This window comes from Schistocerca nitens, chromosome 7, assembly GCF_023898315.1.
Source record: "Schistocerca nitens isolate TAMUIC-IGC-003100 chromosome 7, iqSchNite1.1, whole genome shotgun sequence".
NCBI classification, from domain to species: Eukaryota; Metazoa; Arthropoda; class Insecta; order Orthoptera; family Acrididae; genus Schistocerca; species Schistocerca nitens.
Genome location: NC_064620.1, coordinates 393,588,627 through 393,615,367, shown reverse-complemented (window position 1 = coordinate 393,615,367; position 26,741 = coordinate 393,588,627).

The following is a 26,741-nucleotide window of genomic DNA, read 5'->3' as shown; positions in this document are numbered from 1 at the left end:
TTCCGGCTATTACGTTCCACTTTCTGGCAACTGGAGATTCCTTTCCAAGTTCAATGTACCTCTTCAAAATATCCAAAGTAGCCAACGAATGTCATCGAAGTTTGCGTATTGTTCTTCGCTTCTTTTCTTTTACAGGCGAAAAAACTCGCGATCCTTTGTCATTCGTCATTTCTTGTTTTTATGTGACAATTATTGACTTCAGGATCCCACAACTCCCGCTTTTCTCTACAAAAATCTGAAAACCATTCAATGTCTTTGCGGTTTCGCTTAATAGGAACACACTGCTGCTACCCTAGTACAGACAGTCACCGCGCCTGCGAACAGAAACCTGCTTATGATACATTGGGATATTTGTCTCGCTGTATTCTGCACGGCGGCGTAATGCATTATTTACTTGTCCTCTGCCACTGACTCACGCCGCAATACCAGTGTTCTGCAATGTTGAGTCTGAGAATCGCATGTCGAGTAAGATTCGAACTGCATCAAAAATACTGTCCAGCAAGTACCACATTAATGATGCCCTGTCACTGACTCAAAACACAATTTCGTGGACTCATGTAGGCCAGATGCAGCTCTGCTACAACGAGTCGCAGCTTAGCGTTCCAGTGAGTAATGGGCTTAAGGTACTGCAGCGTACGCTTCCACTATCTCTCTCTTTCTTTGAAGTAAACACGGTGCCATTATCCTAGTCATACCTTCTAATTCCTTAGCCAGGTGACACACAGCGCAATGTTGACATCCGTGTTAAACATAAACTACTGGCCATTAAAATTGCTACACCAAGAAGAAATGCAGATCATAAACGGGTATTCATTGGACAAATATATTATACTAGAACTGACATGTGATTGCCTTTTCACTCAATTTGGGTACATAGATCCTGAGAAATCAGTACCCACAACAACCACCTCTGGCCGTAATAACGGCCTTGATACGCCTGGGCATTTAGTCAAACAGAGCTTGGACGGCGTGTACAGGTATAGCAACACATGCAGCTTCAACACGATACCACAGTTCATCAAGAGTAGTGACGCGTATTGTGATGAGCCAGTTGCTCGGCCACCATTGACCAGACGTTTTCAATTGATGAGAGATCTGGAGAATGTGCTGGCCAGGGCAGCAGTCGAACATGTTCTGCACCCAGAAAGGCCCGTATAGGACCTGCAACATGCGGTCGTTCATTATCCTGCTGAAATGAAGGGTTTCGCAGGGATCGAGTGAAAGTTAGAGCCACGGGTCGTAACACATCTGAAATGTAACGTCCACTGTTCAAAGTGCCATCAACGCGAACAAGAGATGACCGAGACGTGTAACCAATGGCACTCCATACCATCACGCCGGGTGATACGCCAGTATGGCGATGACGAATACACGCTTCCAATGTGCGTTCACCGCGATCTCGCCAAACACGGATGCGACCATCATGGTGCTGTAAACAGAACCTGGATTCATCCGAAAAAATGACGTTTTGCCATTCGTGTACCCAGGTTCGTCGTTGAGTACACCATCGCAGGCGCCCCTGTCTGTGATGAAGCGTCAAGGGTAACCGCAGCCATGGTCTCCGAGCTGATATCCCATGCTGCTGCAAACGTCGTCGAACTGTTGGTGGAGATGGTTGTTGTCTTGCAAACATCCCCATCATGGATCGAGACGTGGCTGCACGATCCGTTACAGCCATGCGGATAAGATGCTTGTCATCTCGACTGCTAGTGATACGAGACCGTTGGGATCCAGCACGCCGTTCCGTATTACCCTCCTGAACCCACCGATTCCATATTCTGCTAACAGTCATTCTATCTCGACCAACGCGAGCAGCAATGTCGCAAAACGATATACAACAATCGCGATAGGCTACAATCCGACCTTTATCAAAGTCGGAAATGTGATGGTACGCATTTCTCCTCCTTACACGAGGCATCACAACAACGTTTCACCAGTCAACGCCGGTCAACTGCTATTTGTGTATGAGAAATTGGTTAGAAACTTTCCTCATGTCAACACGTTGTAGGTGTCGCCACCGGCGCCAACCTTGTGTGAATGCTCTGAAAAGCTAATCATTTGCATATCACAGCATCTTCTTCCTGTCGGTTAAATTTCGCGTCTGTAGCACGTCATCTTCGTGGTGTAGCAATTTTAATGGCCAATAGTGTACTAGGAACAAAGTATAGCACTGATGATTTTGAAATTATGTGTGTCTGATCCAAATAAATGATATGAGTAGCGCGTAAATATGTGTATGCCTCCGGTTCTGAAGGTGCTTCATAATAAATTGAGACGCATCGCATATGGCAAAATACACTCCTGCAAATTGAAATAAGAACACCGTGAATTCATTGTCCCAGGAAGGGGAAACTTTATTGACACATTCCTGGGGTCAGATACATCACATGATCACACTGACAGAACCACAGGCACATAGACACAGGCAACAGAGCATGCACAATGTCGGCACTAGTACAGTGTATATCCACCTTTCGCAGCAATGCAGGCTGCTATTCTCCCATGGAGACGATCGTAAAGATGCTGGATGTAGTCCTGTGGAACGGCTTGCCATACCATTTCCACCTGGCGCCTCAGTTGGACCAGCGTTCGTGCTGGACGTGCAGACCGCGTGAGACGACGCTTCATCCAGTCCCAAACATGCTCAATGGGGGACAGATCCGGAGATCTTGCTGGCCAGGGTAGTTGACTTACACCTCCTAGAGCACGTTGGGTGGCACGGGATACATGCGGACGTGCATTGTCCTGTTGGAACAGCAAGTTCCCTTGCCGGTCTAGGAATGGTAGAACGATGGGTTCGATGACGGTTTGGATGTACCGTGCACTATTCAGTGTCCCCTCGACGATCACCAGTGGTGTACGGCCAGTGTAGGAGTTCGCTCCCCACACCATGATGCCGGGTGTTGGCCCTGTGTGCCTCGGTCGTATGCAGTCCTGATTGTGGCGCTCACCTGCACGGCGCCAAACACGCATACGACCATCATTGGCACCAAGGCAGAAGCGACTCTCATCGCTGAAGACGACACGTCTCCATTCGTCCCTCCATTCACGCCTGTCGCGACACCACTGGAGGCGGGCTGCACGATGTTGGGGCGTGAGCGGAAGACGGCCTAACGGTGTGCGGGACCGTAGCCCAGCTTCATGGAGACGGTTGCGAATGGTCCTCGCCGATACCCCAGGAGCAACAGTGTCCCTAATTTGCTGGGAAGTGGCGGTGCGGTCCCCTACGGCACTGCGTAGGATCCTACGGTCTTGGCGTGCATCCGTGCGTCGCTGCGGTCCGGTCCCAGGTCGACGGGCACGTGCACCTTCCGCCGACCACTGGCGACAACATCGATGTACTGTGGAGACCTCACGCCCCACGTGTTGAGCAATTCGGCGGTACGTCCACCCGGCCTCCCACATGCCCACTATACGCCCTCGCTCAAAGTCCGTCAACTGCACATACGGTTCACGTCCACGCTGTCGCGGCATGCTACCAGTGTTAAAGACTGCGATGGAGCTCCGTATGCCACGGCAAACTGGCTGACACTGACGGCGGCGGTGCACAAATGCTGCGCAGCTAGCGCCATTCGACGGCCAACACCGCGTTTCCTGGTGTGTCCGCTGTGCCGTGCGTGTGATCATTGCTTGTACAGCCCTCTCGCAGTGTCCGGAGCAAGTATGGTGGGTCTGATACACCGGTGTCAATGTGTTCTTTTTTCCATTTCCAGGAGTGTATAAACTACATTAAGTCCGTTGCAAATGAAGTTAACCCCTAACTCAACAATATAGAATCAGCTACAGTACTATTAAAAACTAAAACATATCTTTATGCTCACTTGTCGCTTGTCGCCAGCTCACGTTCGCACTGGCAATATTCCACAATACTGACAAAGGGAACCCGCCATAGGGCGCTCTCTGACACGGTCGAAATCTCACCTTGCAGTGTGAACCTGTGCTTGCGCTACTTAAGATAACTATTGTTATAGGTAACTATAACTTATTCTGGTGTAGTTACCCTTAGTCGGCATCGAAACCAGGTCAATTCAATAAAATTTATGTAGTAGGATGTCTGTTTTTATACTTCGTTAAACTTTAAATACCTTTGCTGAACATCAGTCATTTTCATGATGGTTTTTGCGCCCTTAGTTCAAACCCAGTATTACATTTTTTTCTCTCTTTTGTCGTTGAGGAAGTGTGTGACATATTTTTTGTGACATCGTAAAATGTACTGGAATTATTGAAAAAAGAAATGAGCGTTTCAAATCTTATTAAGAAAAGATTTTTTCATAGCAAATCTTATATAATTGACAGTAATTAATAATTTAAAATATAGAAATTCTAATATTTCATTTTTTGCTTTGATTTCTATTTTACCTTTCAAGAGAACCACTGCGTTCCTTAGAGTGATATCTTTCGCAAAATTCCAAGTATAAAACATCAGAGCAACGGGCCAAGCGACATACGTCACAATCACATTTTTTAGTGTGAATATAGTCAGGAAAATATTCTCGTTAACCTAGTTAAAAACCTCTCTCACGATCTGGAGATAAGTTTGCGACAAACGACGCATATTGAAGCATTTTCTCGAATTGTGGAGCGTAATTATGGATCGAGACATTTATTTTCATTACATCACTTATACTTGTGAATTCCCTTTGCTGCGTGATGAACGTAAGATTCTTACATAGGTTATGAGTTCTTCACACGTCAGTATAATTGTACGTCACAGGGTTAACATAAAGGACCGGCCGCTGTGGTCGAGCAGTTCTTGGAGCTTCAGTCCGGAATCACGCGGCTGCTACGGTCGCAGGTTCGAATCCTGCCTCGGGCATGGATATGTGTGATGTCCTTAGGTTAGTTCGGTGTAAGTAGTTATAAGTCTAGGGGACTGATGACCACAGATGTTAAGTCCCATAGTGCTCAGAGCCATTTGAACCATTTAACATAAAGGCACACACTCCGGCGGAATTGCTTTCACTGAAAACGTCGGTAATTCAGTTTCATCGACAAACAGTCTTATCTTACAGGCAGTGATCACCTTACCCACTGCACGAGTCAGTAAGGTAGAGACACGTCGCCATTTTTGCGTAAGGTCGTAAGACCTCGTCAGAAAACCAACAATATATTCTTTTGTGAGGTCTTCCTATTTCATGGCTCTTGCGTATACATTCTGTTGCCGTCCCATTAATTGGTTTAAGTCTTGCTGGACTCGAGGAGCATATTTATCACTGAATTATTACATATAAACAGATACTATTGGTAACAGTGTTTTGAAAAGTGTTAATCCATGTCAACTGTGATGAAGAAAGTTATTCTTCTTGTCCACAACAGACTCTGAAGTCGGAGCAGCCACATACTGAATATATTATTTTGAAAAGATAGGACTGTTTTACTTATAAGTCCTTTATTTATAGGACTTCCAGCTTAAGCGATCTTGTCTCGTAAAAATACTTTTATTATATTTGAAATGCTTACTTCTTTTATCAATAATTACATTGTGTTTTGCATTAACACAAAATTTATTGATGCCATATACACGGTCCAACCACATTAATGTGGCCACCTATGTTTGACGTCAACGTCCAGTAACCATTTGCAGACGGGAAGGTGGCAATTTATCTGACGTGCAAAATGATATGAACATTGGCGTTCTGGCCAAAAATGGAAGTGTTTCCGAAATCTCCAAGTATGTAAACTGTCCGCACGTCACCACAGTTAAAGTATACTGTGCACGGCAAAATGGCGCTATCCAGAACCGGCGCAGACGATAATGTAGAGCCCCACGGGCTAGCCGGCCGCTGTGACCGAGCGGTTCTAGGCGCTCGAGTCCGGAACCGCGCTGCTGCTCCTGTCGCAGGTTCTAATCCTGCCTCGAGCATGGATGTGTGTGATGTCCTTAGGTTAGTTAGCTTTGAGTAGTTCTAAGTCTAGGGGACTGATGACCTCAGATGTTAAGTCATAGTGCTTAGAGCCATTTGAGCCATTTGAACCACGGGCTATAGACGAGACAGGGGTGAACGACAGCTGGGGAGAACTGTATGAATGAATAGACGTGCAACTGTTCAGTAAGTGACAGATCAACTGAGTGACTACCAAGTGTGACTCCTCAATGACAGTTCAGCGAATGTTGCTGTATTTGGTCTTCTGCAGCAGGCTCCTGGTCCGTGCAACCATGCTGACCGCTGTTCACTGGCGACGAAAGTTGGAATTTGCACGCCAGTGACGCAACTGGAGACCGACTGAGTGGCAACAGGTGACCTTTTCCGAATAATCATGTTTCATGCTCCATAGCACAGATGGTCGTTGGCGTGTACGGCGTGAAACGCCTGAAAGCAACCACACATCAACAATCAGCGGAAAGGTACAGGCAGGAGGAGGGAGGAGTATGGTCTGGGGAATGTTTTCTTGGTACTCTCTGTATGATTTCGTTATTCTATAAGACACAATGGGTCAACACAAGTATGTATCTATCCTTGGGGACCGTGTCCAGCCCTACCCGAGGTTTGTTTTACCGCCGCACACTGGCATCTATCAGCAGGAAAACGCAACGTGTCACGTACACTGTGGTGTCACCGCCAGACACCACACTTGCTAGGTGGTAGCCTTTAAATCGGCCGCGGTCCGCTAGTATACGTCGGACCCGCGTGTCGCCACTGTCAGTGATTGCAGACCGAGCGCCACCACACGGCAGGTCTAGAGAGACGTCCTGGCACTCGCACAAGTTGTACAGCCGACTTTGCTAGCGATGCTACACTGACAAATACGCTCTCATTTGCCGAGACGATAGTTAGCATAGCCTTCACCTATGTCATTTGCTACGACCTAGCAAGGCGCCGTATTCAATTGATATTTATTATGTGAAGCATGTACCGTCAAGAGCGATGTACTCCAATTATGGATTAAAGTTAAGTATTACAGCAACTGCGTCCGTTTTTCTAAGTTCTCATTTCTCTGACCTGTTCCAGACCTCACGCCAGTCTGCGTGTAATTAAACGCGTGCATTTCGGCCTCCTCTAGCAACACGGTGTTGGCTCTTCTGCCAACACAGCACACACTTTGGCCATTAAAATTGCTACACCACGAAGATGACGTGCTACAGACGTGAAATTTAACCGACAGGAAGAAGATGCTGTGACATGCAAATGATTAGCTTTTCAGAGCACTCACACAAGGTTGGCGCCGGTGGCGACACTTACAACGTGCTGACATGAGGAAACTTTCGAACCGATTTCTCATACACAAATAGCAGTTGACCGGCGTTGACTGGTGAAACGTTGTTGCGATGCCTCGTGTAAGGAGGAGAAATGCGTACCAACACGTTTCCGACTTTGATAAAGTTCGGATTGCAGCCTATCGCGATTACGGTTTATCGTATCGCGACATTGCTGCTCGCGTTGCTCGAGATACAATGACTGTTAGCAGAATATGGAATCGGTGGGTTCAGGAGGGCAATACGGAACGCCGTGCTGGATCCCAACAGCCTCGTATCAGTAGCAGTCGAGATGACAGGCATCTTATGCGCATGGCTGTAACGGCTCGTACAGCCACGACTCGATACCTGAATCAACAGATGGGGACGTTTGCAAGACAACAACCATCTGCACGAACAGTTCGACGACGTTTGCAGCAGCATGGACTATCAGCTCGGAGACCGTGGCTGCGGTTACCCTTGACGCTGCATCACAGACAGGAGCGCCTGCGATGGTATACTCAACGACGAACCTGGGTGCACGAATGGCAAAACGTCATTTTTTCGGATGAATCCAGGTTCTGTTTACAGCATCATGATGGTCGCATCCGTGTTTGACGACATCGCAGTGAACGCACATTGGAAGCGTGTATTCGTCATCGCCATACTGGCGTACCAACCGGCGTGATGGTATGGGGTGCCATTGGTTACACGTCTCGGTCACCTCTTATTCGCATTGATGGCACTTTGAACAGCGGACGTTACATTTCAGATGTGTTACGACCCGTGGCTCTACCCTTCATTCGATCCCTGTGAAACCCTTCATTTCAGCAGGATAATGCACGACCGCATGTTGCAGGTCCTGTACGGACCTTTCTGGATACAGAACATGTTCGACTGCTGCCCTGGCGAGCACATTCTCCAAATCTCTCACCAAATGAAATCGTCTGGTGAATGGTGGCCGAGCAACTGGCTCGTCATAATACGCCAGGCAGTACTCTTGATGAACTGTGGTATCGTGTTGAAGCTACATGGGCAGCTGTACATGTACACGCCATCCAAGCTCTGTTTGACTCAATGCCCAGGCGTATCAAGGCCGTTATTACGGCCAGAGGTGGTTGTTCTGGGTACTAATTTCTCATGATCTATGCAGCCAAATTGCGTGAAAATGTAATCTCATCTCAGTTCTAGTATAATATATTTGTCCAATAAATACCCGTTTATGATCGACATTTCTTCTTGGTGTAGCAATTTTAATGACCAGTAGTGTAGCTCGCAGGGTACGTGCATGCTTGAAGAGCACTAGGAATAGTTTACTGTACTCCGCTGACCACCAAACTCCCAGGATTTAAAACCAGTTGAAAATCTTGGGACCACCTCGGTCGGTCTGTTCGCGACATGGCTCCTCATCCGAGAAATTTAGCGCAGATGGCCACGGATTTGGAGTCCCTGTTAGTACCTTCCAGAGCCTCATTGACTGTTGGGTACGTCTCGAAGCTGTCAGCGCAGCAAAAACCTGCTCATTCGGTTTTTCACAGGTGGCCACATTAATGTGACTTTGCGTACTTCCGCGACAGCAGAAAAAAAAATGAGACTGGATTATAACTGAGGCGGTCTATTGTCGATGGCAGCAATAATTTCCGTACGCGCGGTGTTTGTCTCGGCGACAGGGCGCAGGGTGGGGTCGCAGATGTCTGGAGAGAGCAAACAGGCCATCTCGACGCGGTATGTGTGTACGGACCGCCAAGCGAACCTGAAGGCAGTTTGTCTGGGAGACTACTGGTGCATAGCGATACATGCTGTGGACAACGCCATGTGGAGCGGGATGTGTGATCAGCAGTTCTTGTGAAGTTAGTGCAGTGTACACTTTGTAACGACTTGCGACGCCGGCCGAAGTGGCCGTGCGGTTAAAGGCGCTGCAGTCTGGAACCGCAAGACCGCTACGGTCGCAGGTTCGAATCCTGCCTCGGGCATGGATGTTTGTGATGTCCTTAGGTTAGTTAGGTTTAACTAGTTCTAAGTTCTAGGGGACTAATGACCTCAGCAGTTGAGTCCCATAGTGCTCAGAGCCATTTGAACCATTTGAACGACTTGCGACCTCGGCTGTTGGTAAGGCTCTGTCTGGATTCCGTGCGTTTGTACGGAAGTAAACATAGTGGTCTGCTTAACTGCGGCGACCTTGCCTCTGTGCTATTCTGCGGAGGTTACGGCACTGTACGTATTTCACTTTTGCTTTAGGATGGGTGGAGAGTGAGACTGGTGGAGTCATTTAAGTTGTACTTCACAGCACGATTGATCATAGTAAGCAACTGCCCTTACATACTGATAGAATGAAAACATCAAGATTGTTGGGGCCGGGAATGTTTTGGTGGTTCCTGTTCGAGTAATCATATTAAGCGACGTCTAATGGTGATAATTTGGATGTTTTAAGGCGTTTAAGTATTTTTCAATAGGACTCTTAGAGTGTTTAAAACTGTTGGGCCATTGCAGTTGTTAACTGAATACCTGCCGTCTAAATCTAATCTCTGGTTTGTGCTACTGCGTAATTTTTTTTCTGCTGTCCGATTACAAATATGAAACACGATTTTTTTTCACTGAGCCTCCAGTGCTTGCGTTTGGTGGGCCTTTGCAGTTCTCAAGTGAATTAAATCTAATGTGCAGTTTCTGGTACTGCGTGAATTTGATATCTGTTACACGATCATAAACATGACACATTCATTGCTTTAATTGACCTTCCACCTGTCTTGCTGCCGTTATTTAAACACGCCAAAACCACGCCATGCGCGAGGTAATTTTGCAACTTATTTGAAAAAGAAAGAAACTCCAAATATCAAAACAACCTCGTGCATGGCCTGGTTTTGGTGTAAGTGTTTTATAATTATTTGGGTGTCAAAGTTCTGTTTATTCTGCTTTAGATAGCCAGCTGGTTAGTGTTTTCAGTGCTATTTGCCTGAGGGTGGAAGCTGTTCAAAAATGGTTCAAATGGCTCTGAGCACTATGGGACTTAACATATATGGTCATCAGTCCCCTAGAACTTAGAACTACTTAAACCTAACTAACCTAAGGACAGCACACAACACCCAGTCATCACGAGGCAGAAAAAAATCCCTGACCCCGCCGGGAATTGAACCCGGGGACCCGGGCGTGGGAAGCGAGAACGCTACCGCACGACCACGAGCTGCGGACGGTGGAAGCTGTTGGCGTCATCTTGGCACTGGGCATGTTGCGCCCCTTTGCAAGAAAAGAAATATATCAATTTAAAATTTAATAACTTTGTAATAAAGAGTGCAATTTTTTAAACTTATGATCCAGGCACTTGTCGATTTAAACGATTTTTCCCTTTTTTAAAATTGTTTACTCAAGTGTCTTTAAATTGTTGGGCACTTGTTAATTAATTTTACCTGTATGGTTATAGTTTACGGGTTATTTTACTTTATGTCTCGGGAAACAGTGCGGGGGGAGGGGGCTGAGGTTGCGGTGGAGGGAATAACACGGGGAGGCAAAAATTCGAAGCTGTACTTCTACCCTCCTGTGGTACCAATCCATTCGGATACACGATGTGCGAGAGGATTAATTAAGTGGCATCGGAACTTAAACCGTCATTTTACACCCTAGCGAAAACAGACGCCTCTTTATTTTCGCTCTTCTTTCACCCTGCCTATTTCGACTATGTCAGAGAGTCATGCATGGCGGGCTCGCGTCGTGAGTCTGAGAATCGTAAGTTCCAAAATGCCTTCAAAATGCTATTCCACAAGCGCCAGATTAAAAATACAATGTCACTGACCCACGACATAATGTCGGAGACATTTGGAAATGTTTTTCTTTTCAATATTCTTGTCAAGTTTTGCCAAACACCGACGGCGGGAAACCCAATTAAATCAATCTTACATCCTCGGAACACTTTTGCTTTTTCAGAACTGCATTATGGTGTGCTTCTCCCTTTCAAGAACTCGTACTTTAAACAATTTTGTCTTCTTTCGAGAGTCATGTCACCTGGGAAAAATGGTCATACAAAGAAGGTCTTCTGCAAGTGGGGTTTACCATGATAGTTGCTAAGGATGAAGGAGAGCCACAATGTGTTTTGTGAAGCAAAGTGCTAACAGCAGAGAGTACGAAACCCAGGAAACTAAAATACCACTGGCAAAAAGATAATGAATTGTTAAAACGCAAACAGGCTGCACTGAGAAGTTTCCACATGGAGTCCTTAGGATACCTTTTTCTAGTCGACAGAAGCTGGCTTCCAAGCTCCATACCGAATCAATCATCGAATCGCTGAAATCAAGAAACCCCACACAGTAGGAGGAAACTTCATAGGGTCTGATTTATTACATGCGGTGAATGTAGTTCTGGGAGAGTGACATGTGGGAAAGATAAACAAAATATGGTTCAAAAAAATGGTTCAAATGGCTCTGAACACTATGCAGCTTAACTTCGGAGGTCATCAGTCGCCTAGAACTTAGAACTAATTAAACATAACTAACCTAAGGACCTCACACACATCCATGCCCGAGGCAGGATTCGAACCTGCGACCGTAGCGGTCGCTTGGTTCCAGACTGTAGCGCCTAGAACAAAATAAGTCATTCTAACAACACAATCAGAAGCTGTATCGAGGGAATGAGTTTAGATATTTTGGACAGGGTACTCAATGAAATAAAGTCAATTAAATTCTTTGCTGTGCAGTTAGATGAATCGACCGAAGTTGCATCTTGTTCTCAGACTATTGCCTGTGTTCGATACATAAAAATTGACTGCCTGAAATAAAAATATTTGTTCTCTGAATCACTGAACGTTACTACAGGCGGCGAAGACGTTTTCCTGCCAGTGAAGAATTTTGTTGAGGAAAATGAGATGCTCTGGTCAAAGTTGGTAATTGTACGTACAGACGAAGCACCTTCTTCCGCCTTGGGCGTTCACTCTGATCCCATACAATGGCGAAAGAAGTTGCTCCAAATGCTATGATCAGCCAAAGAATCACATATTGTGATACAAGGGCGATCAAAATGTTTACATCTATGAGCGTTGTTGCGGTTTATATGCAACGCAGCGCGACTCCGATGAGGGTATGTAAGCACTGACACGTACGCAAGCGGTTGGTGTGGCATTTGCCTTTCCGACGTGCGTGAGGTACATGCGGAAAGGTGGACTATGGCGACAATATTTCCAAATGCGTCTAAACAGAACCAACATGCCGTTATTGTTCTCTTGGCTTCCGGAGGACAAACATGGGGGCGGCCGCTGAGGCCGAGCGGTTCTAGGCGCTTCAGTCCGGGACCGCGCGACTGCTACGGTCACAGGTTCGAATCCTGCCTCGGGCATGGAAGTGTGTGATATCTTTAGGTTAGTTAGGTTTAAGTAGTTCTAAGTTCTAGGGGACTGATGACATTTGTTAAGTTCGATAGTGCTCAGAGCCAATTGAACCATTTTTGAACAAACACCGGTAGACATGCATCGGAAAATGAAGAGTGTGTAAGAGGTCTGCTGCTCCACAAGAATGCACGTCTCCATATCGCAAGTCTCGTAAAGCAGAAGTTACACCAACTCAAGTGTGAGACACTCGAGCGTCCGCCCTAGAATACTGATCTCTCCTCATGCGTTTATCGCACTTTCTGTCCCTTAAAAATAGTTTTGAAGGGTCGACGATTCCTGTCGAACGAGGGTGCGCAGCAGGCGTTACGAGTTTTTCACGCAGCAGGACACGGTGTTTTACCAAACGGGTATCTTCAATCTGGTGCGTCTATGGGTTGATTGCCTCAATGCTCACGACGATTTTGCCTGATTGGCATACCTTTTCTGAACCGTAAACCTTATAACGGAAACTTTTCGATCGTACCTCATACTTTAGCAACGAAAACACTTGCACCTGGATCGTTGAAGGTACTCATTCAGGTAGTACAGATTGTAAACGACATTTGAGGTAGTGCAACAAGCACAAGACTTCTCAAAAAATTGTTCGGAGAGGTTGGACCCAAAGTCGCTGTGTCCTTGTTCCGCTCATCACGTGGCGAAGTATTGCATAGAGTTTTCCAGTTTCGACAAGACAGTGCTTTGTTTCTGGGAAGGACGAGGACGGAAAAGGAGAATGACTTACATGCCAAAACAACATCCGAAGTGCCATATATTGTTTATTTCTTTGTACAAATAATTACGATTAGCATTTGCTAACAGGGAAATACAGTGAATATTTTTGCAGCAAAACATTAAGTTGCCAGTTTTCTTAGCAGATTACAGTTTTTCCAAAGGAATTTGGATTTAAAAACCCTTCGATGATCATAGAACTGATACTGATGACCGACACTAACAGTGAAAGATACTGATTCAAACATGAAATAAGTCATCACCTAGGTCAGCAATAAATTCTATCAGTAACTGTAACTATTTACCTGCTTCAAATTCCAGGTATCGCCAGGGATTTTTCTTTGGTCGGTGGTCTGGAACGAGATTCACTAAGTCTCGCGAGGACCACTGAGAAACTACCTGATTGACAAGTAGTAGCTCCAAGGTTTGGAAAGTCGACAATGTCCGGGAAAGTGGTGTGCTGGCTCCATGCCCCTCCATTCTGCATCCGCATGAAACCCTATACCACAGGATGATATAGCGGCCAGTCAGCGACGCGTCGTTTTTTCTCTATCTTCCTGAACTGGAGTATCAAAAAGCAAATTCTTTTACATAAAACCAATACAATTCCTTTCTTAATATTGAATGTCACGGCCAGTATCCTTGCACCGATGATAAATAAATAAAGAACAAAAGTAAGTATCATGCACTAAACTTCACAACAAATATTCTATTACCTAATGATTCAATAAGATGTCATGCTGTCATCGTTCAATGTGTTTGGTGTGGAGGAAATGATGTCGGTTGCTTCACTGAAAATACTGATAATTTAAATTTACTATATCTTTTAAACAAATAAAGTTACGAAGTTGATATTTACAACGTTTGTCATTTTAATGATGCGCTCTTATATGAAATGTCGATCGTTAAGGTCGACCAAAGCGTTCAGATTTTAGTATTCAGGTCTTTGTTACAAAACTTGTTAGTTTCACTTTAAGAATAATTCCTAAAGTATTACAGATATGATCAAGTTTTATTGGGATCACCATCAAAATTTAAGAAAGATGGCAGATTAAAACTACTGTTGCTTGACTCCCTTCATTACTACAGAATTAAATAGTTTTCATAAATGTTTCCCTTTATGGCCGATCTTAGTCCGGCTTTTTTTTTTTCAAAGATTTTCAAAGATTCCTTAACGCTGCTAGGTCTCCCTCGCCACAAACAGCTTCTACAGGGTTTCCCTATGACGTAGGTTCTCGTCTGTGTCACTCGTACACTACAGTGCTTAGGCCTCATTCAGCACAATAGACGTATGTGAATTTCCCCATCTCGTGGCGAATTTGTGCTCTTTGTGGCACACGGTCCTGGATGACAGGATTCGTTTCACAATTCCTGAAGGCTGTCTCTTTCGGCCGTATACTTAAATGAGAGCGAAGTGCTCGTTAACTCACATCGTACTAATGTGACTGGACTGTGTGTAACATTGTTTAATGAAAAATCTTGCGGCAGTATATTTTAAATTGACGTAATACCGATGTATTGTACAACAATAAGAAAATTAAATAAGAATTAACAGTTCCAGGCAGAGTGGAGTCTTTCTAAAGGGCTTTCAAACATGTGGCACTTGAACAGAAGAAACTGTGCTACGTTTAATGATGCCAGCGGTCTGAAGTGTAAGTGTCGGCCTGTAGTCGAAGCCAGAGGAGACTTGGCAACTGGGAACTGGCGTAAACTACACCCAGACGAGATAGAATTGGAAAGTGAGCGCACCGAGGTGAAATTTTAATAGGCTGGGAAGCGGCCCTCGGAGGGGTGAAATTTTAACGGCGAACCCGGAAGGAGCTGTCCAGCGCCCACACCCGTAGACGCAGGACGGAATACATGCACTTACTAGCAGACGTTGCTGCCAGAAACTTACTTTCCTTGATTCAGCACAGCGATTATTTCGTAATATCAGCTCTTGCAGACGCATATCTGCATGCTACTTTAATTGTCGCTCGAAAGGGAGCTGGTTCCTGGGTCTAACTACATAAAGGAAACATTAAATTATTTAATAGTAGCTTTTCTACTAGAAAAGAAAAAAAACTGAACTTTGTAATTGAAAAGTTCATTTCCATGCAGTCCTAAAAACACCTTTGAAATTATGAAACAGCTGTACAAAGAAATACTCAGAATGTACAAATGTATAAGTAGAGCATCCAAATCAACAAACAATATTTCAGTAAGCTGGGCGCAGCGACATCGCGTGCCCATAACGAGATTTCGTAACTGTCTCAACGAAAACACCTCTTCGTAGCTCTGTAGGTGGCTAATGTTTTCGCCTACAGTGGTTTGTGCTTCGGAGTTGAAAGGTGTCAAAGGCGCTGTCAGATGTCAGGGATTTCCTTAAGCTGACTCGGCTGTACGAGTGTCTTAATAGTACAGAGTAAATGTATTAAAACTCCATGCATGATACGGCCTTTTTTTTTTTTTCGAGCATCTCAGTGTTTATGACGTCATATCTCTTGAGCTATTTGTCCTACTGTGAAATATCTTGCGAGAAGAGTTAGTACTAGAAAAGTAATTAATGTATAGGTCATGCATGACGTGGCACTTTGTCACGCACTCAGTGCTTATGACGTCATATCTCCTGATCTATGCGTCATATAATGATATAATTTTGTAAGTACATTCAGTGGAATATTTGGATACTCTCTCTAAAATATGTTGAAAATAGAATTAGTACCACACAAGTAATAAATTTAAACGTCATGCATGATGTGGCAGTTTTTCACGTCCGTCATTGCTTTTGACCTCACATATACTGAACTATAACAGGTACGTAATTCTCACCCCACAGCGATTGTTGCCTGAGAGTAAGGGATACGTGCATCATTCTTGATTGTAATAGGTCCAGTAGTTTAGGAGAAGATGTGGCACACACACACACACACACACACACACACACACACACACATACATACATACATACACTTTTATAACACGTATGGATTTCCTATAAATATCACAATAGCAGTAAGGGTACTACAAGTTATTTACATCTCAAAGGGACATCTGAATATTGGTTAAAATCTTTGAAGAAACGTAATAAACGGTCATGGTATATTGATGGTTGGAAAACTAGCAAGACTGAACGAAAGATGACACTTGAAAGGAGTCCGGCCAAAATCTACGTGGCGTGAAGGGTCAAAAACAATTGCTTTGGTCACATTGTACTATACAAATGTTAGTTAAGCATGCATGAAGTGAAACTACATCTGCTGGGCAGTTGATAAGCATTCACGAATTTGTTGTCCGCTCGTGAATTAAAAAGATACGGTTCTCTGAATTACCGGAACGAACCTAACTGAATCCTCTGAATCCATAAGTTCCGTGGAGCTTCTCAAGCTCGGCTCAGGCCTAGTATCCAGTTTAGTGATGCCGTGCTTACCATCTTCAACGCCCGCCATAGTGTGGGGGCGGCATCCGTGCACGTCGGCTTCGCTACCAGAGACTCGTGAGTTTGCACCACTGGGGTCGGTCGCCAGGACTGAAATCCGCGAACACGTAAGACACGTATTACAATGTCGAATTTCTTCAACTACGATCTCTGATCAAAGACATTTGGTCAGATCTTTGGCAATGTACTAGGAGAACTTTTATCAAAGATTCCTTGGTCAAAGATCTTTATTCAAAGTTAGGGCGTGGGTCTAGCTTTGATCAATGTTCGTATACTTGTTTGACTCGCTAGAGTTGCTCCTAACCTGTAAAATGACTTCAAAGTTTACTTTGAGTTTGACTAGTGATTACTACCACTTTAAATTTGACTAGTGGTTCAAATGGCTCTGAGCACTATGGGACTCAACTGCTGTGGTCATAAGTCCCCTAGAACTTAGAACTACTTAATCCTAACTAACCTAAGGACATCACACACATCCATGCCCGAGGCAGGATTCGAACCTGCGACCGTAGCAGTCGCACGGTTCCGGGCTGCGCGCCTAGAACCGCGAGACCACCGCGGCCGGCAAATTTGACTAGTGATTACTACCACTTTGATAATTGCCAAGTATGAAGATTACGACATTCTCCATCAAACCAAACACATTAATTATACAACATTAGCATATCACAAGTAAGCGCAGACATCAGCTATATTCGAAGTGTGGATGATGCAAAGAAAAAATTATGGCATCTATGGTGACGTGGAAATAAAAGTGTTTTCAGTGAAAGGGTGCTAATTTGTTACTCTAAATGACGTAAGGTAAACTTTATAAATTCCTCTTTAAGTTATTTAGATCCTATATATCGATCCACATGTTTCTGGAACATTACCGTAACGGTACACGGTGCAACGTCAGCACCATATTGAAATATCGAATAGCTCCCACCTGTTCCCAAAAATCTTAACTTAACCATAAATCGATCTTTAGCATATATCACATTTCTTAAATGAGTATCTTATAGATAAATATGAGGAACTACTTTCATAAGGACAAATTGCTTGCTCCGCCATTCACAGTCTTCGTAGCTCGTTATGTCCTCACACTGCAGCTCATGAAGCAAATTTTAGCGAACACTTCGAGTTTCTCTTCTCGCTATCCATGGTTTCACCCACAATCGTTTCCGTTTCTCTTTCTTTTCAAGCAATGCTCTCGCCGCTAACTTTACATTAAATACTGCTGCACAGACGATTAATTGTTCAGCATCCATTCGCAAACAAATATGACAAAAAATCTGAAGATAGCGTAACAGCCCCAATGAAGTAGTTTGCTCAAGAAGTTTGACAAATATCTTTGACCAAAGAACTTTGATAATGTAATACTGCTCCTCTCGGGACCTGCCACTAAAATCTATTTCTGCCCCACTCGGAGCCTCGAACCAGAATATCAGTCGAGCTCTGCATCTGAGGTTCACTTAGCCTCTACTAAGAGCTTGATCGTCCAATCAAAATCGTACAATCAGCGGTCCGCCAATCAGGCGAGACAACCGCGAAGTTGCTGTCCCCTTCCACATGAAGTTTAATGAATGGTCATACGATTTTACAGCACATGAGTGGAAATTTTTGCTGTCTACCCAGCTGTATGGCGCCATTTTGTCGTAACAATAACTATTCAGTGACTTTGGACTTCGACAAACAACGTCGTCTCGCCACAAAGCCATTGTGGTGGTAGACATGGCTACAGACTGGTAACTTTGAGAAACAGTTCGTGAAGAACGGCTTTGTCGTGAACAAGGGTCTCGTTTCCTACTTGACCGATTAGCGCTTGACCAAGTAAGCATCTTCCCAAAGACTAGACACCTCTCGAGAAACCACTGCACAGACGCCAGGAACTCACACCAACCGTATTACGAAAACAGTTCCTAGAATCTGGATTGAACTCTTCCCCAGTGTTTTGTAATGCCGTTTTAAACCACTTTGACAAGAGAGAAAGCATTTCCCATGCAGTCGGGACGGGACCATACGAAAATCCAACTATTTAATTTATGAAAGATTACAGTTGCTCAACCATTGCTTCACAGAGATGTGAAGCCCAGTCTTCGAGTGCAGCCGCTGTGATGGACGGCGCATGAGCGCCGTAGACGGTAATAAGGTCTATATGGGAAGAAGATCTGCAGCTTTTGCATCAGTTTTTAGCAGAAGTCAGCAGCGGCAACAGCGTTCTCCTGCAGATGGCGGACTTGCAAATCGCCGAAATTCGAATCATGTTGATTTTAGGATCCGGTATCAAACCCGAGCAGACTATCGAGAATTATTACGCCGGGAAAGACTACGAAGTAACAATTGACGTCCTTGTTTCCTTCTAGCTCTCAACGTTCAAAAGGCTGTTCCATAGCCCGTACAAATAGGGCTTCTGTCCCAAGAAGATTGGTTATATTGTACAAGTTGTAGAGGTCATTCCTAGTATGGTCTCACACATAAATCAATTGAATGTTAAACGTGCAACATGTCCTTGAGTGTTGTGACAGTAGTTAAATACTAGTTAAATGTTTAGAATAAGTGTCAATGAATGTTAATTGGAATAAGGGGAAATAAACAGTAATCATTACTTTGATAAATGTTGAACATGTACTTCAGTGAGGAAGACATCTTAGCAATAATTAATTAACTGAAAAAAGAGCATCTAAATGTGGAAAAAGCAATTAAAACACCTAGCAGTTGGGGGTGTCAGTTACTAGGAAATGGAATGCGTAAAATTTGAGTGGATTTTATCTGCCTATTAATCTGTGTAACAACTACATAAATTTATTTCCCTTAGTACTGTAGAAAGTAATAGTCACCGGCACACTACAGCATGGAACTCATATACGAGGGTAGTAAACTTAAATAGGGGCAACTATTTATTCATAATCGATACAAAAGAGTTACATGTTTGCACCTGTCACTGTCCTTCAAATTAGTCACCAACGTTGTGTAGAACCCATTGCCAGCGATGTGGAAGGCGTAGTATACCGTTAGCAGAGCCTGTTCTGTTGATGATGCGAATGGAGCGGTCTACTGCCTGTCGAATCTCTGGAACAGTTCTGAATCGAATGCCACGAAGTGGTTCCTTCATTTTTGGAATCAAATCAAAGTCACAAGGACTCAAGTCTGGGGAGTATGGTGGATGGTACAGTACTTCCCAGTCCCATCGACTTAAAAGAGCAGCCACAGCTTGCGCCGTATGCGCCCGCGCATTGTCGTGCAAAATGATGGATGGATTGCGCAAAAGTGTTGCCGCTTCTTCCGCAAAACTGGTCGCAGGTGATGCTCCAAAAACGAACAGAAATACTGTGCATTTGATTCCGACAATGAAGGAACCACTTCGTGGCACTCGCTTCAGAACTGTTCCAGAGATGCGACAAGCAGTAGACCGCTCCATTCGCACTATGAGCAGAACAGGCTCTGCTAACGGTATATTACGCCTCCCACATCGCTGGCAACGGATTCTACACAACGCTGGTGTCTACTTTGAAGGACGGTAAGAGGTGCAAACATGTAACTCTTTTGCATCGGTTGTAAATAAATAGTTGCCACTATTTAAGTTCCAACCCTCGTATTATGCTCCTTCTCAAACACCGAAGCTTTGCAACTTTTTCACTGCAGACAATTGCAGACTCTGAGGAAGAAAATATCAAAAAGATACCTTACTTCTCCCATTTTCACCCTCTGACATACTAAATTCTGTGGACACCCAATGAGGGAGAAAGCTGGAGGGACTAGTCCCGATGTTCGTCATAGTGAAGATGATGTAGGAACACGACCAGAACTCGAAGACCCGCCAGCGCCTCCGTGCAGTGGACCGTTGCCGATATTTAATTTCAAGTTGCTGAAGTCAGCCTCAATGGGAATTTTTGAAGGAGAATTAGCAATCCTAGGAGTCGATGTGAATACAGTGAGGCGTAGCGTTTAGCGTCGCTGCTAGGCGAGAGCTCGCCAGCTCAAACTCAACCACCAGCAATTATTTATTAGTGCTGGAAGGTTCTTGGAATATGTTTATAATATTTGTGTACCCTGGAATATTCGATGTGCGTATAAATACCAGTTTTGGGAAATATTCGACGTCTGTATAAATAACTGCACTCTCCGTTCTGTCGTGGCTTTCGTAATAAAAGTGTTTTCAGTGCCAAGCGTTGTATGTCATTGACGCCCATGCTTTTGGATTTTTACTTGAGAGTGGTCACAAGACAACTGTTATTGATAGTTCCACCAAACTGTAACATTCTACTACATTCCGTCAGTGCAACGTGTTCTCACTCATTATGTCAACACTCACGTTTGAGGCCACGCCATGTGGTTACCAAAGATCACCAAAACTGACATGCTTCTCCACAATTATCTGACGCCACGTAAGCACAGATTGTTGTCTTGCAACACCAACATACATTGGCAGTTTGTGGTCGGTCAACTTTTGTGTGTAATAAAATTCTGCTATGATGTGCAACGAGCTTTTATGCAACAGGATGACAGTATGTATATCTCCTGAGCTTCCCTCAGTATATAGTTATTACAAAATTAATAATCATTGCACACGACTATCCAGACAGGATGTTAGTCTTCTGAGAGGTGCAGTGAAGCGGCGGGGCGAAACCTAACACTTACAAAAAGCAGGAGTTGGATCGGTCATTTGAAGAGAGTAGGTGTTTTACTTCTTGCGGCCTGTGTTTGGTTCACGTCCTATGGCTTGTATCTACAATTACACTAAGAGTAATTATGAAGCGCATGGCAGAGGGTGGTTTTTGTTGTGCCATATACTGAAGTTTCTTCCCAGTTGGGGTGTGAGAAGAGTTACTTACAGATAAATACCCTTTACCTTCTTTTAATCTGTAAGACTAATTGGAAGTCAGCCTGCCCGGTTAGCCGTGCGGTCTAACGCACTGTTTTCGGGGCGGGAAGGCGTGCCGGTCCCCGGCACGAATCCGCCCGGCGGATTAGTGTTGAGGTCCGGTGTGCCGGCCAGTCTGTGGATGGTTTTTAAGGCGGTTTTCCATGTGTCTCGGCGAATGCGGGCTGGTTCCCCTTATTCTGCCTCAGTTACACTATTTCGGAGATTGCTGTGCGCCGGCCGCGGTGGCCGTGCGGTTCTAGGCACTTCAGTCGGGAACCGCGTGACCGCTACGGTTGCAGGTTCGAATCCTGCGTCGGGCATCGATGTGTGTGATGTCCTTTAGGTTAGTTAGGTTTAAGTAGATCTAAGTTCTAGGGGACTGATGACCTCAGATGTTAAGTCCCATAGTGCTCAGAGCCATTTGAACCATTTGATTGCTGTGCAAACACTTTGTCCACGTACGCGTAAACCATAATTACATTGAGGTTGTACTCGTTTGGTGTGAGACGTTCCCAGGGGGTCCACTGGGGGCTGAACCTCACAATAACCCTGGGTTCAGTATGGGGCGGCGATGGGTGAGTGGACTGCTGTAGCCTGCTGTGGGGTTGTGTACCACTGCGGGCTACGGCGGGAACGAAACCTCTCCGCCGGCCGCAGTGGCCGAGCGGTTCTAGGCGCTACAGTTTGGAACCGCGCCACCGCTACGGTCACAGGTTCGAATCCCGCCTCGGGCATGGATGTGTGTGATGTCCTTAGGTTAGTTAGGTTTAAGTAGTTCTAAGTTCTAGGGGACTGATGACCTCAGAAGTTAAGTCCCATAGTGCTCAGAGCCATTTGAACCATTTGAACGAAACCTATCCGGCGTTTCTAGGTCCCCAGTCCCATACAATATGTTGTGTCGATTCCCTAAGGTCTCGACACAATGAGTGGCTAGGTGCACGCGAAACTAACGCAGACGGGCGTAAATTCTGAAACAGGAGACTGGATGAAAACTATAAAGAAAAGAAGAGAGATTTTAATATACTTAACTTTAATGTAGTCTTGTTCTTGTTGAAATACATCTCTTGCATAGTAGTAAGCAATTAGCAATGATACACATGGCGCCTTGCTAGGTAGTAGCGATGGACTAGCTGAAGGCTATTTAATCTGTCTCTCGGCAAATGAGAGGAATACTTGGTAGGTCTAGTCGCAAGCTATGTCGTCCGTACAACTGGGGCGAGGTCAAGTCCGTGTCTTGTGACCTGCCCTGTGGTGGCGCTACGTTTGCGAATACACAGTGGCGACACGCGGGTCCGACATGTACTACAGGACCGCGGCCGATTTAAGTTACCACCTAGCAAGTGTGGTGTCTAGCGGTGACACCACACAATACAATAAAATACAATTGGAAGTCACTATTTACAACCGAAATTTAGATTTTATGTCGCTACTTGATAATCTTCTACAGTGAGACACATAGGAACGTTATTTTCCTTGTTGTACGTGAATGACATAGCATATAGCACAGTTGCAATCTCAGACTTTTGGCACATGACGCTATTATCTATGAGGAAATTCTATTTTGTAAAAATTATAGTACAATACGGCTGAATTGAAAGTTGACTGAGTCGCATGTAGGTACAGCAATAAACATCCACCAAACCAACTTTCATCACGTTTCTAGTATTTCATCAGCTTTCATCAGGCGAAGAACGTGCTGAAGCAAAGACATCGTCTCAGTATCGATATTCCTGAAATAGAAGACTCTTTGGGCACTGAAATAATTGTCCCTTAATCCTTACTCTTATAAAATGTGTTTTTCTAATGAATTGTTTTTCTTATGTAGGTCGTCCATTTCTTGGTCACGTGCATCTGTTTGTTCAAAATGGGGCAGGGCTTTGGAAATTGCGTCTAACTATTAGTTTGTGCCTTACGTATTCTTAAGCTGGTTTTCCAAAAACTTCCTGTTGACGCCCCCTGAAGCCCTCTGCGAACTAGCACCCCAAATACACTCCTGGAAATTGAAATAAGAACACCGTGAATTCATTGTCCCAGGAAGGGGAAACTTTATTGACACATTCCTGGGGTCAGATACATCACATGATCACACTGACAGAACCACAGGCACATAGACACAGGCAACAGAGCATGCACAATGTCGGCACTAGTACAGTGTATATCCACCTTTCGCAGCAATGCAGGCTGCTATTCTCCCATGGAGACGATCGTAGAGATGCTGGATGTAGTCCTGTGGAACGGCTTGCCATGCCATTTCCACCTGGCGCCTCAGTTGGACCAGCGTTCGAGCTGGACGTGCAGACCGCGTGAGACGACGCTTCATCCAGTCCCAAACATGCTCAATGGGGGACAGATCCGGAGATCTTGCTGGCCAGGGTAGTTGACTTACACCTTCTAGAGCACGTTGGGTGGCACGGGATACATGCGGACGTGCATTGTCCTGTTGGAACAGCAAGTTCCCTTGCCGGTCTAGGAATGGTAGAACGATGGGTTCGATGACGGTTTGGATGTACCGTGCACTATTCAGTGTCCCCTCGACGATCACCAGTGGTGTACGGCCAGTGTAGGAGATCGCTCGCCACACCATGATGCCGGGTGTTGGCCCTGTGTGCCTCGGTCGTATGCAGTCCTGATTGTGGCGCTCACCTGCACGGCGCCAAACACGCATACGACCATCATTGGCACCAAGGCAGAAGCGACTCTCATCGCTGAAGACGACACGTCTCCATTCGTCCCTCCATTCACGCCTGTCGCGACACCACTGGAGGCGGGCTGCACGATGTTGGGGCGTGAGCGGAAGACGGCCTAACGGTGTGCGGGACCGTAGCCCAGCTTCATGGAGACGGTTGCGAATGGTCCTCGCCGATACCCCAGGAGCAACAGTGTCCCTAATTTGCTGGGAAGTGGCGGTGCGGTCCCCTACGGCACTGCGTAGGATCCTACGCTCTTGGCGTGCATCCGTGCGTCGCTGCGGTCCGGTCCCAGGTCGACGGGCACGTGCACCTTCCGCCGACCACTGGCGACAACATCGATGTTCTGTGGAGACCTCACGCCCCACGTGTTGAGCAATTCGGCGGTACGTCCACCCGGCCTCCCGCATGCCCACTATACGCCCTCGCTCAAAGTCCGTCAACTGCACATACGGTTCACGTCCACGCTGTCGCGGCATGCTACCAGTGTTAAAGACTGCAATGGAGCTCCGTATGCCACGGCAAACTGGCTGACACTGACGGCGGCGGTGCACAAATGCTGCGCAGCTAGCGCCATTCGACGGTCAACACCGCGGTTCCTGGTGTGTCCGCTGTGCCGTGCGTGTGATCATTGCTTGTACAGCCCTCTCGCAGTGTCCGGAGCAAGTATGGTGGGTCTGACACACCGGTGTCAATGTGTTCTTTTTTCCATTTCCAGGAGTGTATGTTCGGGCTCACATGCGGTTCGTCTTCGTCGAAACGTCTTGGCTCAAACTCGTAAAGGGGTTGAACCGCACGTGTCGCATTACACGCCCTACGTTAGTCACTTGTGACCCTTTGGTTAAATTGTGTAGCTGATGGCAAGTTTGCGAAGTACGAAGTTAACATAACATATAACAACAGTAATAATAATATCGGAAACTAAATTAACGCACCATAAATGATGTAGGCCACACAGTTGCGATTTGGTTATAATAATGTTTATTCGGAAAGCAAACTAATGGCGAAAGTGGTCGTGTTTAGAGTTACACTCGAGCACGTATCCATTTGACACAGTTCTATCATTCACAGTCTCAACACGAAATACTAGTTAGATACTCCACCTCGTTAACTATGCCAAAAGATAAAGAGTTCACACCAGGAGTGCGGCTGTTCACCGCTCAGAGACTAAGTCCCGCGATACCATACAACGCGAAATTTTCCAAGTCGTTTCACTTCCTAGCTGCCTGAAGACCGACTGTCCGCTTTTGGGTCTCAGTCCGAACTGTACCCTTTCGTGTCTCCAGCCAAACTGTCCTCTTTGGTGTCTAGACCAGAACTGTCCCTCTCTGCCCGTCTGCGGCTGCGTTTTCCCGCGCGCCGAACATCCTCGCTCAACTGACTAGGGCAGTTGCCTTTCCTGAGGCGGTCCATCTGATTGACTACAGCTTATTCTACATTATTTTACATATTTAAATAATCAAAGCTCGACCACTTTCACGTCTAAATAAAGTAACAATAATATCCAATACATAAAAAATGTTAAATTCTTTTACATAAAACCAATACAGTTTCCTTCTGAGCTTTGAATGCCACGGCCGGTAGTCTTGCAGGAATGTGCTTTCTGATAAATAAATAAAGAACAAAAGTAACTATTATGCGCTAATATTTACAATAAATATTCCATGACCTAATGATTCAATAAGGTGTCATTCTGTCATCGTTCATTGGGTTTTGTGTGGAGGAAATGATGATCTGATGCTTAACTGTGAATACTGATAAATTAAATTTAGTATATCTTTTAAACAAATAAAGTTACAGAGTTGATATTTACAACATTTCTCATTTTAGTGATTTTCTTATATATGAAATGTCCAAAGTGTTCAGATTTTAGCATTCAGTTCTTTGTTACAAAACTTGTGACTTTCACTTTAATAGTAAATCCTAAACCATTATACATACGATCAATATTCAAGTTTTGTTGGGATCACCATCAAAATTTATGGAGGGTGGTAGATTAAAATTAATGTGGCTTTATTCCCTGCATTTCTACAGAATTAAATAGTTTTCATAAATGTTTCCCTTTATGGCCGATCTTAGGTCCGCCATATTTAACACTGCTACGTCTTCTTGGCCACAAAGCCTTCTACTGGGTTTTCCTTTGACGTAGGTTCTCGTCTTCCTCACTCGCACACTACAGCGCTGAGGCCTCAATAGACAATAGACGCCTGTGAGTTTCCCCACCTCGTGGTGAATCTGAGCCCTTTGTGGCATCCGGTCCTGGGCGACATGGTCCGTTTCACAATTCCTGAAAGCTGGCTCTTTCGGCCATATACTTAAATCAGAGCGAAATGCTCGTTAACTCACACCTCCATGATGACATGGTTTGCTTGCACGTTCGCCCGCCCCACCAACATGACAATGGTCGCCTCCAGATTCCGTGCGAAAGCACGAATTCTGATTTCATTGTTTGATTGAATTTGATCTATCTCTTGATCTACAAATCGTATCACCATGCGGCCTTCACCAAGATCTTAAATAAACGACTGCACTAATAGCCC